This window comes from Esox lucius, chromosome 3 (assembly GCF_011004845.1).
Source record: "Esox lucius isolate fEsoLuc1 chromosome 3, fEsoLuc1.pri, whole genome shotgun sequence".
Lineage (NCBI taxonomy): Eukaryota > Metazoa > Chordata > Actinopteri > Esociformes > Esocidae > Esox > Esox lucius.
In genome coordinates, this window is record NC_047571.1 from 6,050,909 (window position 1) to 6,065,022 (window position 14,114).

Sequence of the window (14,114 nt, forward strand, 5' to 3'; positions counted from 1 at the left end):
CAAATGGGTGACAGAGGCAAAAGCAGAGTTACATTAGACATGTATTCTAAAAGGCGCCCTGAAGGTCTGGTCAAATGGGTAAGGACTCTGTTCATCTAGCTACCAGAGAAAATTGCTGGCACCTTTGGGCATGTCAGTACAGAGAGGAGCTTTCAGCGGCAATGGACGCATACGTATACTGTATTTTCCCTTATTTGGAGTCTGAGAGGGCGTGGAAATGACCATTGAAGGCATCCGCCATAGTAATTGAATAGAGGGGCTTTCAACGCCGACTTCTTTCTTGGTGAACTGGTTGGACTTGACTCAATAACAACAATGTGTTTGGTGCGTTGACTGACATTTTTAGTGAATGAGCAGATAGCTTTAAGAGAGACGAGAGTGGCTGCAGGGCTTTAACTAAAAAGAGCTGCTAATGCAACGCGTTGATCGGAAAATTGCCCAAGAGACAATTGATAAGAATGTGCCAGTGCGTGTGTGGGGGCGAGGGTTCTTCCCTGGGTGTTCCCTTCCTGACACAGGTCACAAATAGAACATTCTGAGTTTGATTGCATTCCCACCAAGTTGACCGGATCGGCAGGAAGGATCCTCTTCTTTCCACGGCTGCCTTTAAGTTTCCGTAGTGTAGTGGTTATCACGTTCGCCTTACACGCGAAAAGTCCCCGGTTCGAAACCGGGCGGAAACACAGCCTTTTAACCAATGAATAAGTGATGTGGCCCATGTGCTTGGCGTTGCCTTAGCTACTCAAAAAGTCTTCCGTTAGTGACCCAAAAGTTGTTCCATTGAAAACTGCTAGGCCACGCCCACGGACGCTAGTTTCTGCTCGCAAGGAGCTTGGATCTGCAACATCTCCTGGAGAACTCCTTGTTTGCGAAAAGAGAGCCCCATTCAGTCCATGTTGTGGGTTCACAGCAACATCTCTGAATGCGAATGCCACACCTGGAATCAACTCCAGTCCTGTTATTGGCTTAATTGATGAAGAAATAATGAAGGAACAAGTCACACCTGTCCATGAAACAGCTTTGCAATCAACTGTTCGGGCGGCCAGTCATCGGCGGCTCGTGCCAATCCTCCTGGGGCTTTGGCCAATACTCCTGGGGCTCGGGCCAATACTCCTCTGGCTCGGGCCAATACTCCTCGGGCTCGGGCGGCTGCGGCGGACACTGGGCAGCTGGGGGAGCTTGCGGCTGCGGCGGACACTGGGCTGCTGTGGAGAGCCACCTGCTGCGGCTCCAGGGCATGTCACAAACAAAGACCAGAATTACATACCAGGTAATAGAAAAGCAGACATTTCTCAAATGTACACATACCCCTGTAGAAATCCTCTTTCACTTCAAACCTCTACCACTTCACACCTCTACAGGTCCTTCACGCTGCTTTACATCTCTTTGCCTCCTCTATCACTTCTTCCCTCCACACCTCAATCATTCCACTCCTCTATCACTCCGCACCTTCACACCTCCTCCATCACTCCACACCTCCCCTGCCACTCCGTGCCTCTTCTATCAGTCCATGCCTCCTCTAACACTCCACGCCTCCTCCATCTCTCCATGCTTTCATCATTCTGCACCTTCTATACCACTTTGCACCTCCTCTATCATTTCACACCACCAAGTCAACTCTACCTCCCTGCGCCTCCTCTATCACTCCACGTCTCCATGCCTCCATCATTCCACGCCTCCTCTATTACTGCACCTCCTATATCACTACACACCTCTACCACTACATGCCTTCTGTCCTCCTCTACCTCCCCGCACCTCCTCTAGCACTTCACTTCTCTGCACGTCCTCTATCTTTCCACGCCTCCTTCATCATCCCTCCTTCACCCCAAACCAGATATTACCATCGGGGGTGCAATTGTCAAAATGTCAAAAAACAGAGATTTGTCCTTCCATGGGTGTGGGGTGATGTTTTAGGAAACCTATTACACCCCTCAACCAGATTTGGCCATCGGGGGCACCATGTACATTGCAACTGGAAGGTGTACTCTTGCAGTGTAATACACTGCTACCGGGAATCTAATACACTGGGCCTGGACAGTAGACTTGCAGTGTAGTACACTACCATGGGCAATGTAATACACTTAATGTAGTACTGATTTGTGTGTTTTTGACTTATTATGGCCTGTAGGTCGCTCAGAGACACCCCATTTTCAACATGCTCCATCAGGGGAATGGAGAGAGGAATAATCTACACAGTTATGCCAGCTCTGTGCAGTTTTTCATTCAGCAATTGTACACTTTTTAACTCCCATAGACAATACATTGCATACTCCTCAAATTTCAAACTGTGCTCCGGGTATGTTCACTGGGGGATGGCCTAGTTTACCCAATATGAGTGTCAGCGTCCTGTGCCCACAGGAAGTCTCCCTTGAACCCTAAAAGTTACTCCCATTGGAATACATTGGGTGACCTATTGCAAGCTGTAGGTCAATCAGAAATAGCTTGCAGTGTAATACACTGTCACCAGCAATGTAATACACTGGATCTGGATGTGGACCCAGCCTGATCCACATCCTTTGTAGTAGTGATGTGTGTGTAAACTTCAAAAATTCTCTGACTCTGGGGCATTTGGACCAAAGTGTATGGGTGGTCCCACTGGGTGTACAATTGGGCATTAAAACATGTACATTTGCCCAGTAAATGTCAAAATTTGCCCTTGGGGGAATTTTGGACCGGAATGTATCGGTAATCCCATTGGGTGCCTGACTGTGGAAAACGTCAGACTCGTCTCCCACCTGAGAGTAGTGGGGCTCGGCAGACCCCTAAAGCATTTTTGGTGAATTGCAAGAAAAACCAGTTGGATGGAAGGCCTGTCCGGGAGGCCAGTAATACTAAGCATCTGGCAACCAAACACTAGGTATAATTCTTTGAGCTTATATGGTGTCCATTTATGATGTTAGCCCATTAAGTTCTGTCCAAAAGCTACTAGAAATCCTTAACTAGGTGGACATGTTATTGGGCAACCAGACCTCGGTAGCTCCAGCATATCATCTGGAGAGGGATGTGTAAAAGTGGTTAATGCATGAATAAGTTCAGTGTATGAGTGACGTCATTAACGCAGATGTCATTAGCATTATTTTGAAAGTAATTGGCAATGCAATCCATCAAGTGGGAGAATGGTCAGGGAGGAGGTCAAGGAATTAGAAGAATTTCCGGAGGTTAGAGGAAGAAGCTTGGAGTATGACTGCTAGAAAGTGGCTTTCGCAGCAGATAGACAGGAAGAGAAGGAGGTCATGAAAGAAAACTAGGTCAGAAGTTTTGTTGTCTTCTATTTTCTTTCAGCTGCATGAATCCCTGTTCTATGAGCTTGCAGTGATTCACTTGGTAACAGAACAGGAGGGACATATGAGCTGGCTGTGAAGAAATGGGACATCAAGTAGTGAACAGAGGCCTGAATTACAGTTGCAATAAAATAAGTTGACAGACCGCGTCAAGTAAGATAAAATGTATTGCCTACCTTGTGAGAAGGGGTTACTGGGAATGTTTGCAGCCAAAAGAGAGACAGAAATTCATTAGGGTTCATAAAACTATTAATGATTTTTAACAGGGTTTATGTTGTTCTGTGTATCATCTTGTCTTGCAATTGACTGCCTTAGGCCGTGGTTGCAATTAAAATATCTTGTAAATTTATGGTAGAAAATATACATACTAGAGTAATTCACTGTTCCACACGTGTACCTATCAATCAATTAAATGCATTTTATGCCCTTTTTACATCAAAAGTTAAAAAACTCTTTAAAAACGTGACGTTAGCTTAACATATTAAGCAAGTTGCTTTACCAGCGACATCTGCAATTAAATAGTTTCCTGTAAATCGTTTTTTAAATACCCTGCATTCGTTATCAACTTTTCTTAGGCTAGCCATCAATTGCATTTAGTACGTACAAATGATAACTTCCGCGCGTGGATTGTGGTGCTGGTCCCTACGTATCATAGCAACGCAAATACCTTGCTTCAACTTAAAGGTATTTTAAACAGACAGTATGATACTGCTGTACTTATTACTGGGAGTGCCATGGAACTTTTAATTTGAAAAGAAATAAATCTGCAACAGTAAATAAAGTAACGTCATTTGCAGACCTCATCAGGTATTTTTTATTTTGTATTATTTTAAACGTTTTGGATGTATCGTGGGCCGGATAGAATGACTCAACGGGCCGGATCCGGCCCGGGGGCCTTATCTTGCCCAGCGGCTGCACTACAGCATGTTTCAAAGCAGCTGGAACACACCTGAAAGACTTTATCAGAATAAGAATAGTCTGAATACTGTATCTAACCGTATTAAAAGCGTCTTTTAATAGACCAGAGGAAATGCTTTCTAGGGGACAGTTTGAAGGCTGCATATTGTGAACTACCTTTGATAATAAGGAGAGTGATACAGGCTCAAACTGATTGAAGACAGCTGGGTATGTAGGAGGAATAGAAGGGTGTCTAAGGCAAAGGAGGTCGGTGAAGATCTAAGAGCACATTTTCACTGACCTCCACACTGTGGTGCAATTTTTCAGAATGCTCTTGATATTGCAGCCGAAAAAGTTCAAAAGGATCTTGGTGGACAGGCGGGCTTCCTTCAGCCTCCTCAGAAAGTACAGGCGATGCTGCGCCTTCTTGACCAAGGCTGATGTGTTGAGGGTCCAGCAGAGGTGCTTGGAGATATGAACACCCAGGAATTTGAAGCTGGACACACATTCCACCTCAGTACCATCGATCAGGACTGGGGCATGGATGCAGCCTTTAGAATTCCTGTAATCCACAATGAACTCCTTGGTTTTCTTTGCGTTGAGGGCCAGGGAGTTCAGCTTTAATGGCTGGCTCTTTGTTGTCCCTGTCGAAAGGTGTGTAGAACCTGTTTAACTCATCGGTGAAGGGGACGTCTTTGGCTGTGAAGGTAGGGTTCTTTGACTGATAGTCAGTGATTGCGTCAGTGGGATGCCCTGTCACATGCAACAGTATTTGGAGTTGTTGTGGAAGTGTTCCTCGATCTGCAGTTTATGGTCATTTTCAGCCATCTTGATGCCCCTTTTCAGATTGGCGCTGGCTAAGCTGCAGACCTCTGCGTCGCCGGATCTCAAAGCAGCATTGAGTGCCTTAAGCAGTTGTCGAACCTCTCTGTTCATCCACGGCTTCTGGTTGGGGAAGGTCTTTATTAGCTCATGGGTGGTGAAATTGTTGGTGCAGATGTTGATGTAATCCAGAATGTTGTTTCAATGTTTCATATGTTTCAATGTCCATATGTAAGTCAAGATTGGCGTGAGTGGCAAACAAACTCCAGTCTGTGTGTTGTAGAAACTAGTGCTGTAGAAGTGAGTCTGACCCTTCTGGCCACACTTTAACTGTTGTCACTGATGGTTTCACATGTTTAATGAGGGGTAAATACTTGGGGAGTAGAAATAGTGAAAGATGGTCAGACTGCCCCAGGTGAGGGAGGGGAATGGCTTTGTAAGCCTTCGGAATATTTGTGTACACATGGTCTAGAGTATTGTTTCCTTTGGTGGGGCAGGGAACATTTTGGTGGAATTTGTGGAGAACTGTTTTCAGATTTGAATGATAGAAATCCCATGCAATCACCAAAACACTGTCTGGGTGTTCTGTCTGCTGTTTGCTAATGGCAGCCTGCAGATCTTTCAATTTTTAGCTTAGCATTAGCATCCGGGGTATATAGACCGCCATAACAACAATAGACGTGAACTCCAGATGCAAGTAAAAAGGCCTGCATCTAATCATTAGGTATTCCAGATTGGTTAAGTTTGTGTTTGTACACCAAGTTTTGTTTACATAAATGCACCGTCCACCTCCTCTGATCTTACCGGAATCCATTTCAGTCCGATCGTCTCTGAAGACATGTCGGCCATCCAGCTCAATTACGTTGTCGGGTATGTTGTTTTTAAGCCACGTGTCTGTGAAAATCATGATGCTGCAATCCATAATCCATTTTTGTGAGATGATTCTCAGTCGTATTTCGTCCATCTTGTTCACCAGTGACCGTATGTTAGCAAGGAAAAGGCAAGGTAGTGAAGGCTGATGGGGGGCTACCATTAGCCTAGCCCGGATACCTCCATGCTTCCCACGCCTTTCAGCAATGCGAATAGCGTCTCCTGGGGCATCCTCACAATCTCTGGTGGAGGGTGAAAGTTATCAAAAACTCTGCCTGTGCATTGTGCTCCTATGTCCAGCAGTTCTTTTCAGCTATATAGAGTGTATGCTAGGCTGTACTGAGTAAATAAGCTAAGAACTAGTTATTAAGTAGAACTAAGTAAATTACCACTAATTTGCAACATCTGGGTAGACACTGTGGCACGAGATGCACACACGCTGACATCTTGGTACTCACATTTACACAGTATATCCACAATTGTTGTTGCAAAGTGTATGTTTTATGTAGGGATACCACTTTTTTTCAGACTGAGTACAAGTACAAGTACTTATATTTGAGTACTTGCCGATTCCGAGTACCGATCCGAAGTACTCAAAACTGCAGTAAGGAAATTAAAGTTTTGTCCCTTATAAACATGTTGTGGTTCTCTATGTTAACTTACTTAAGCTTTAACCATTTCTCAGTGGGCTCCAACTTATAATATTCTTTACCTTATATAATGTATTATTTAAATAGTAATTTGTTTAATTTATATTTTACCCAAAATATATTTTTCTTTTAAAATAGAAACAATACACACATTGCAGACTTATTTTTTAAGGCAGAATATGAAAACCGAAGGTCTCATTGCCTCTGGCGAATTAATGGAGTATTGCTGCCTGCATGACGCTAATCCATTGTAGCTATCGAGTTGTGACAGTTAGCTTCTTACCTTTGGTTGTCGTTCAGACAATGGCTACCTTTCTATCAATGTGACAGCCACTTAATCACCATTCAATGCAAACGTGTGGATGTACAGACACAGTGAGTTTCTTTTCTCTGAACTCACTAGCTAGTTTGATAGTCTGAATGTGCAGGACTGAACGTTGTTGCCCTGCTCTTATGCTCGTGCGATAGTAAACTGCGCGACTGATTGAATATTTTCATATTCTGTTCTTTCATTTATTTCTGCCTGTCTCTGCAGTTAGCTGTTGTTGTGGTTCTGCACAGCTAGCATACTCCTTCAACTCTGTGCTGTGTTGTCTCTAACAATATTTTATCAAATTGCTTGTGTTAAATTAGTGTTTTACTTTTCCTACTCGACAATTTAGCAGAGCAGACCTTGTACACTACTTGTGTAATTGCTGACATCTCTGTCTTCCCGCTCCAATCTGAGTTCTATATTCTATGCGGCCAGAGGCAACACAACCATCGAGGTTCACTTAATGTTTCCATGACGTGGTATTGGTTTGTGTTACATGATCCCAGTTTCGGCAGTGCATCTCTAGTATTATGTCTATTATCACATGATCTTTATATAATCATATAATATGAATTGTACAGTTTACATTCTTCTCACCTTGAAATACATATAAAAAAACTGACTGAAAGACTGAACACTGCAGCATCATGGCAACTGGGTGTCACGAATAATCTCCCCTTGGAACATTCACTGTGGATGAATCTGTTCCATTCATGGCATGTTGTGTAACACTTGGCTCATTCTTGACTCTGTATAATGGTGCTTATTCATTCCACTTGATGGCAGTATTGTCAAATGACAGAATAAACTTGAGTAGAAATAATCTTTGCTGATTTTAAGTTTTTTGTAGTGTTTCTTGGTTTCCTGTCTACTGTGGGCCTCAGAGCACAGTAGCACAGAGCAGAGACTGTCCCTTCAGAGGAGATCTCCTGATCTACACAGTTCTTCTTTGTTCAATTTACCAGAGATGCGAGAGTCAGTTCTCGTCACACTTCCAGTGGAGTACAGGATGAGCTGAAGGTATTGGGGAGCTGATCCTGGAGACTGTTTATACCATAGTAATCTGTCGGCTGAGGAGTAGTTGAAGGAAAGGTGAATGGCCTCATTCACCAATATCTTCCTACGTTTTTTCTTTAATTTGTTCATGAGAAATGTCCTAAGAAAAGTCTACGCCAGATTCCTGATGTGTTCTTAAACTGCAGAATTGTTTGCACCTATGTTATTATAATGATGACTCCCATTGTCCTTGTAAATTGAAAGCATGTGCACACAGTAATTCACGTACATACTGGGCTGATGAGTTAACGAGACAGGCATGTGAAGCAGAAAAAACAATGAAAGACTATGACCGATGACACATTAGGGAAGCAGAACTGATTACAGACAGAAGCAGTTTGAACTTTGGGTGAAGTGCTTTTAAACAGCTAAAACTAACAACTGAACATGTATCTGTCTTGCCTAGTCTGTTTTCAATTTGTATACGTTTTTTGTTAATGTCCATGATTTTTCCTGTGAAAAGTTTTTGCTAAAATGGGCATACAGTTGTACTCAAAAGTTTGCATACCCTTGGAGAATTGATAATCTATGTACAATTTGTAAAGAAAACATGAGTGAGCAGCCCAAACACACATCTTTTATTTCTTATGGGATTCACATTCAACTGTAGGTCATAACAGAAGGGCACAATCATAAATAAAAAAATGGCAACAAAGAAAAAAAATCTGAATACCCTTAATTCTTAATACTGTGTATTGCCCCCTTTAGCATCAATGACAGCGTGCAGTCTTTTGTAATAGTGGTCTCAGAGGCCACCAATACTTGCAGGTGGTGTAGCTGCCCATTCATCTTGGCAAAATGCCTCCAAGTCATGCATGATCCGCACGTTTGAGATCGCCCCAGAGTGACTCGATGATATTAAGGTCAGGAGACTGTGATGCCCACTCCAGAACCTTCACCTTTTTCTGCTGTAACCACTGAAGGGTCAACTTGGCCTTGTTCTTAGGGTCATTGTTGTGTTGGAATGTCCAAGAGCCTACCATTTGCAGCTTTCGTGCAGAATGTCTGCCTGTATTTTAGGATAACATGCTGCGTTCATCTTGCCATACATTTTCACAAAATTCCCTGTGCCTTTAGAGCTCACACACCCCCAAAACATCAGTGAGCCACCACCATGCTTCACAGTGGGGATGGTGTTCTGTTCACTATAGGTCTTGTTGACCTCTCTCCAAACATAACGCTTAGGGTTGTGACCATAAAGCTCTATTTTAGTCTCGTCACTCCAAATTACAGTGTGTTGGAAGCTGTGAGGCATGTCATGGTGCTATCAGGCATATTGTAACCTGGCTTTTTTTGGCATTGGCACGGTAAAGGCTTCTTTCTGACAATTCGACCATGCAGCTCGTTTTTGTTCAAGTATCGTTGTGCTCCTTGAAACAACCACACTGTCTTTTTCCAGAGCAGCTTACAAACTCATTGACAATACACAGGCACTAATTGCTATTTAAAAAGCCACAGGTGTGGGAAATTCCTTGTGTATGGCTTTGCAGAGTTTCACCCAGGATTAATATCACCCCACACTAAAAATGCATTGTAAGCCAAGACATCCAAGATGTTGTAAAAGACGACCATTGGCCATCTTGCTGTCATCCGTTTGCAGGTGTTGGTGCCAGTGACCTTGTCCAAGTTGTCAACTCCTTTGTTTTTATTGTGATCCAGGATTACTCTGATGCTGATGAGTGACCGGAGGGGAGACCTGCCCCGAGGCTGAGGGGTAGGGCAGTCAGGGTGGTCGGCATGAAACCCTTGGATAATGTCTTTTGCCGAGACCCAAGACCACTCCTCCGGTCCATATCACTCCCAGGCGACAAGGTACTGGAGACGACCACCTTGTCGCCAGGAGTCCAGTAATGCTTGAATCCGATATGCCGGTTCCCCTCCGACGTCAATCGGAGGAGGAAGACCATGCTGGGTGATAGGCAGATGGAGAGGGTTGTAATGGACTGGTTTGAGGAGTGTCTGCTCATTGGACTGGGGATGGTACCACGAGGACAGGCTGAGCGAGACACCCAGGTGGGTAAAGACTTGGAGGTTAAATTGGGGCCCCGATCGGACACAATGTCCTCCGGGATTCTGAACTGGTGGAAGATCTGTCAGAATACACATTCCACCAGTTCCATGGCGCTGGGCAACGGAGCGAGATTAATGAGGCGAAGATCTGTCAACTATAACAAGAATCGTAGTGTAACTAGCAGAGTCAGGGAGGTCAATTATGAAGTCTATCGCGAGATGGGACCAGGGTCTATTAGGAGTGGGTAATGGCATTTGCGTACCCATTGGTAGCTGTCGGGGTCTTTTAGATTGTGTTGTTTGTTCCTGGTAGGCAGAATACAGAAAAGTTAAAGTAGTTATAAAACAAGGACCAGAGGGCCTGGTCGGCATTGAGTCTTTTGGCACTCTTGAGATACTCTAAGATGATTGTCAGTCCTGACCATGAAGGAATGTAGGGTTCTCCAACCAATGCCGCCACTTTTCAAGGGCTAGTTTTATGGCCAACAGTTCTCTATTCCCCACATCATCAATCCTCTCTGCTGGGGAGAGTCTTTTCAAAAAGTAGGCACAAGGGTGAGGCTTGGGTGGTTTTCCTAGCCGTTGGGACAGAACAGCCACCACCGCTACCTCTTAGGTGTAGGGTCGGGCTGGTGCAGGATGGTGGCAGACGTAAGCCACTGCTTAAGGGTTTCAAAGGTAGACACAGCTGTGTTGTTCCATTTCAACTTAGACATTTTTGGCTGGTGAGAGCAGAGAGGGGAGCAGCAGTGGAACTGAAGTTGCGAAAGAAGCGGCAATAGAAATTGACAAAGCCAAGGACCATTGGAGTTCCTTCACAGTCTGTGGCTGAGGCCAGTTACGCACAGTGGCCATTTTGCTTTCATCCTTGCTGACCCCTGCAGGAGTCAGCATGAAACCTAGGAAGGTAACAGTAGAAATGTGGAAGGCACTTTTCTCAGCCTTGACATACAGGCGGTTATAAAGAAAGCGTAGGAGAACTTGCTTGACATGGTCAACGTGTTCAGCGAGAGTGTTGGAGTAAATCAAGATATCGTCAATGTAAACAATGATGAAGTATCATATCCTGAAATAGCTCGTTCATGAATGAATGGAAGACGGCAGGGGCGTTGTTAAATCCGTACGGCATCACAAGATACTGATAATGGCCTTTGTTGGTAATGAACGCTGTCTTCCATTAATCTCCCTTTCGGTTGTGGATCAGGTTGTAGGCGCTGCGCAGGTCGAGTTTGGTATAGAGGGACGCTTTACCAACCTGTTCCAGCGCAGCCAGAATCAGAGGAAGGGGGTAGCAATTTTAACAGTGATGATCCCCAGTACTTCGGCTGGTTACAGAATGATCAAAAACAAGAACTCAGACTCTGTGGTTCGTTCAGGGCTGCTGGTGGACCACAGAGCCGTAGCCCAATCCAAAGCTTTTCCCGTTAGCAGGGAGACGATAAAATCTATTTTACCCTTATCGAACTGGAAAGTAGCAGGGTAATGGTCGATATACAGTGAGCACTGCATAAGGAACCCTTTGCACTTTCCTGGTGAGCCGTCATACTTACTAGTCATGGAGATGGAGGGAGGAGAGTGTGTAAGTACGGGAGTACCTGATGGTGGCAGAGCAGAGACCGACTGGCGCAGTAAGTGGCAGAGTTCTTCAATCTGTTCCTCATGCTGCGCTAGTCATATTTGTATCTCTGCTGGATCCATCAGTAGTTTAGGTGAGGTATTCTGTAAGAGTACCACAAGAACCCAGATGGTGGAGTGGTTCTCTACGCTGAGTGCAGTTTTAATTCCAAAAGGCAGTAGTCAGGCAGGCAAATGTCGATACACAGGAGAGCAGACTAGCCCCTTGAGGGTAAATGAAGAAATTGAGATTTTCACCTATACTGCCATTGCCCATTATAACTGCAATTTGTGTGCACATGTTGTCAAGACATGCACCGTGAAGGTATTCCGTATAAAATACACCTGGGAGATTATGGGGAATTCAGCAGAATATAGCAGAAAAATCGTTTTCATGCACCAGCTAAAACACACACAAACAAAAAACTTTTCTACTTTTTCTATTCTTTCATGGACAGGCGAAAACCTAAATATTGATAAATGATGCTATAAACACACCCTATGGTTACCCAAACAAGTCAACATTATCAGAAAACAATTGGGGATTGATAGACATAGGTGCTAGATCTGGGCAGCCAGTTTAGTAAGTGGTGTCAAGAACCATTTCCAAGTGTCCTCTAACCTTAAATCTGTATATTACATCATTCCACAGTTTGATGTAAATCTGTAATGTTTTTAAAGCTATTTGTTCAGTATAGAAAACCATTTTCTACAATAAAAACACAAACATTCTCTTGCCATTGACTTTCCATGGGACCTTTGACCTATTGCGCAATGAGGATCAATATAGAGGCTCTTTCCCGCCAGGAAAATCTGCCTACCACTGATGGGACTACTAGACTTGTCAACCCAACCCAGAGCTAGGCTAATGAAGGCTAACAGAGGCTAACACAGTGTTAGCAACGGAATGCTTCACCAATAACCACATTTGACGCATAAATATGCATCCAGACTTTCTGGACATACTGTATACAGTTATATTGTGACTGTTTCTGGCATGGAATAGTTCATCTTCAGTCTCGCTATTGCATGACATAAGTATATGATCACCTTGATCATTCCTGTTAGTTTTTCTTTAAAAAGCCCTCCTGTTCTCCACTCATTACCCTGTATTAACTGCACCTGTTTGAACTTGTTACCTGTATAAAAGACACCTGTCCACACATTCAATCAAACAGACTCCAACCTCTCTACAATGGCCAAGAACAGAGAGCTGTGTAAGGACATCAGGGATAAAATTGTAGACCTGCACAAGGCTGGGATGGGCTACAGGACAATAGGCAAGCAGCTTGGTGAGAAGGCAACAACTGTTGGCGCAATTATTAGAAAATGGAACAAGTTCAAGATGACGGTCAATCTCCCTTGGTCTGGGGCTCCATGCAAGATCTCACCTCGTGGGACATCAACGATCATGAGGAAGGTGAGGGATCAGCCCAGAACTACACGGCAAGACCTGGTCAATGACCTGAAGAGAGCTGGGACCACAGTCTCAAAGAAAACCATTAGTAACACACTACGCCGTCATGGATTAAAATCCAGCAGCGCACACAAGGTCCCCCTGCTCAAGCCAGCGCATGTCCAGGTCCGTCTGAAGTTTGCCAATGACCATCTGGATGATCCAGAGGAGGAATGGGAGAAGGTCATGTAGTCTCATGAGACAAAAATAGAGCTTTTTGGTCTAAACTCCACTCGCCGTGTTTGGAGGAAGAAGAAGGATGAGTACAACCCCAAGAACACCATCCCAACCGTGAAGCATGGAGGTGGAAACATCATTCTTTGGGGATGCTTTTCTGCAAAGGGGACAGGACGACTGGATTGTTGTTTTAGATTCCGTCATTCACAGTTGAAGAGTACCTATGATAAAAATTACAGACTTCTACATGCTTTGTAAGTGAGAAAACCTGCAAAATCGACAGTGTATCAAATACTTGTTCTCCCCACTGTATCTGCAGAACGCAAGTCTGGGGAATAACTTAACCCTCTCCCTATTCTCTTGACATCATCTGTAAAGTGCGAGAATGCAGGTGTTGTTATGACTTTTGAAGATAACCTTTCTTTGTTCCCGTGGGCAAACTCCACCCACATTGTGTGGACATTCAGCAGGGGAGGGGCAAAACATAAAGATTCTCTGCATTGGAGTCCTACCAACATTACACTCTGCAGCTACATACACTGAACAAAATTATAAACGCAACACTTGTTTTTGCCCCCATTTATCATGAGCTGAACTCAAAGATCTAAGACTTCCTCTATGTACACAAAAGGCCTATTTCTCTCAAATATTGTTCACAAATCTTTCTAAATCTGTGTTAGTGAGCACTTTTCTCCTTTGCCAAGATAATCCATCCACCTCACAGGTGTGGCATATCAAGATGCTGATTTGACAGCATTATTTTTGCACAGGTGTGCCTTAGGCTGGCCACAATAAAAGACCACTCTAAAATGTGCAGTTCCATCACACAGCACAATGCCACAGATGTTGCAAGTTTTAAAGTGCAATTGGCATGCTGAATGTCCACCAGAGCTGTTGCCCGTGAATTACATTTTAATTTCTCTACCATAAGCCGTCTCCAAAGGTGTTTCAGAAAATTTGTCAGTACA

At 44.1% G+C, this 14,114-nt stretch overlaps 1 non-coding gene across 1 annotated transcript; it reads left to right on the forward strand.

The window, feature by feature from the left end:
- Positions 1 to 610: 610 nt before the first annotated feature.
- trnav-uac lies at positions 611 to 683 on the forward strand. The gene has a single exon. It is a non-coding gene; the product is annotated as a tRNA-Val (tRNA).
- Positions 684 to 14,114: the final 13,431 nt, after the last annotated feature.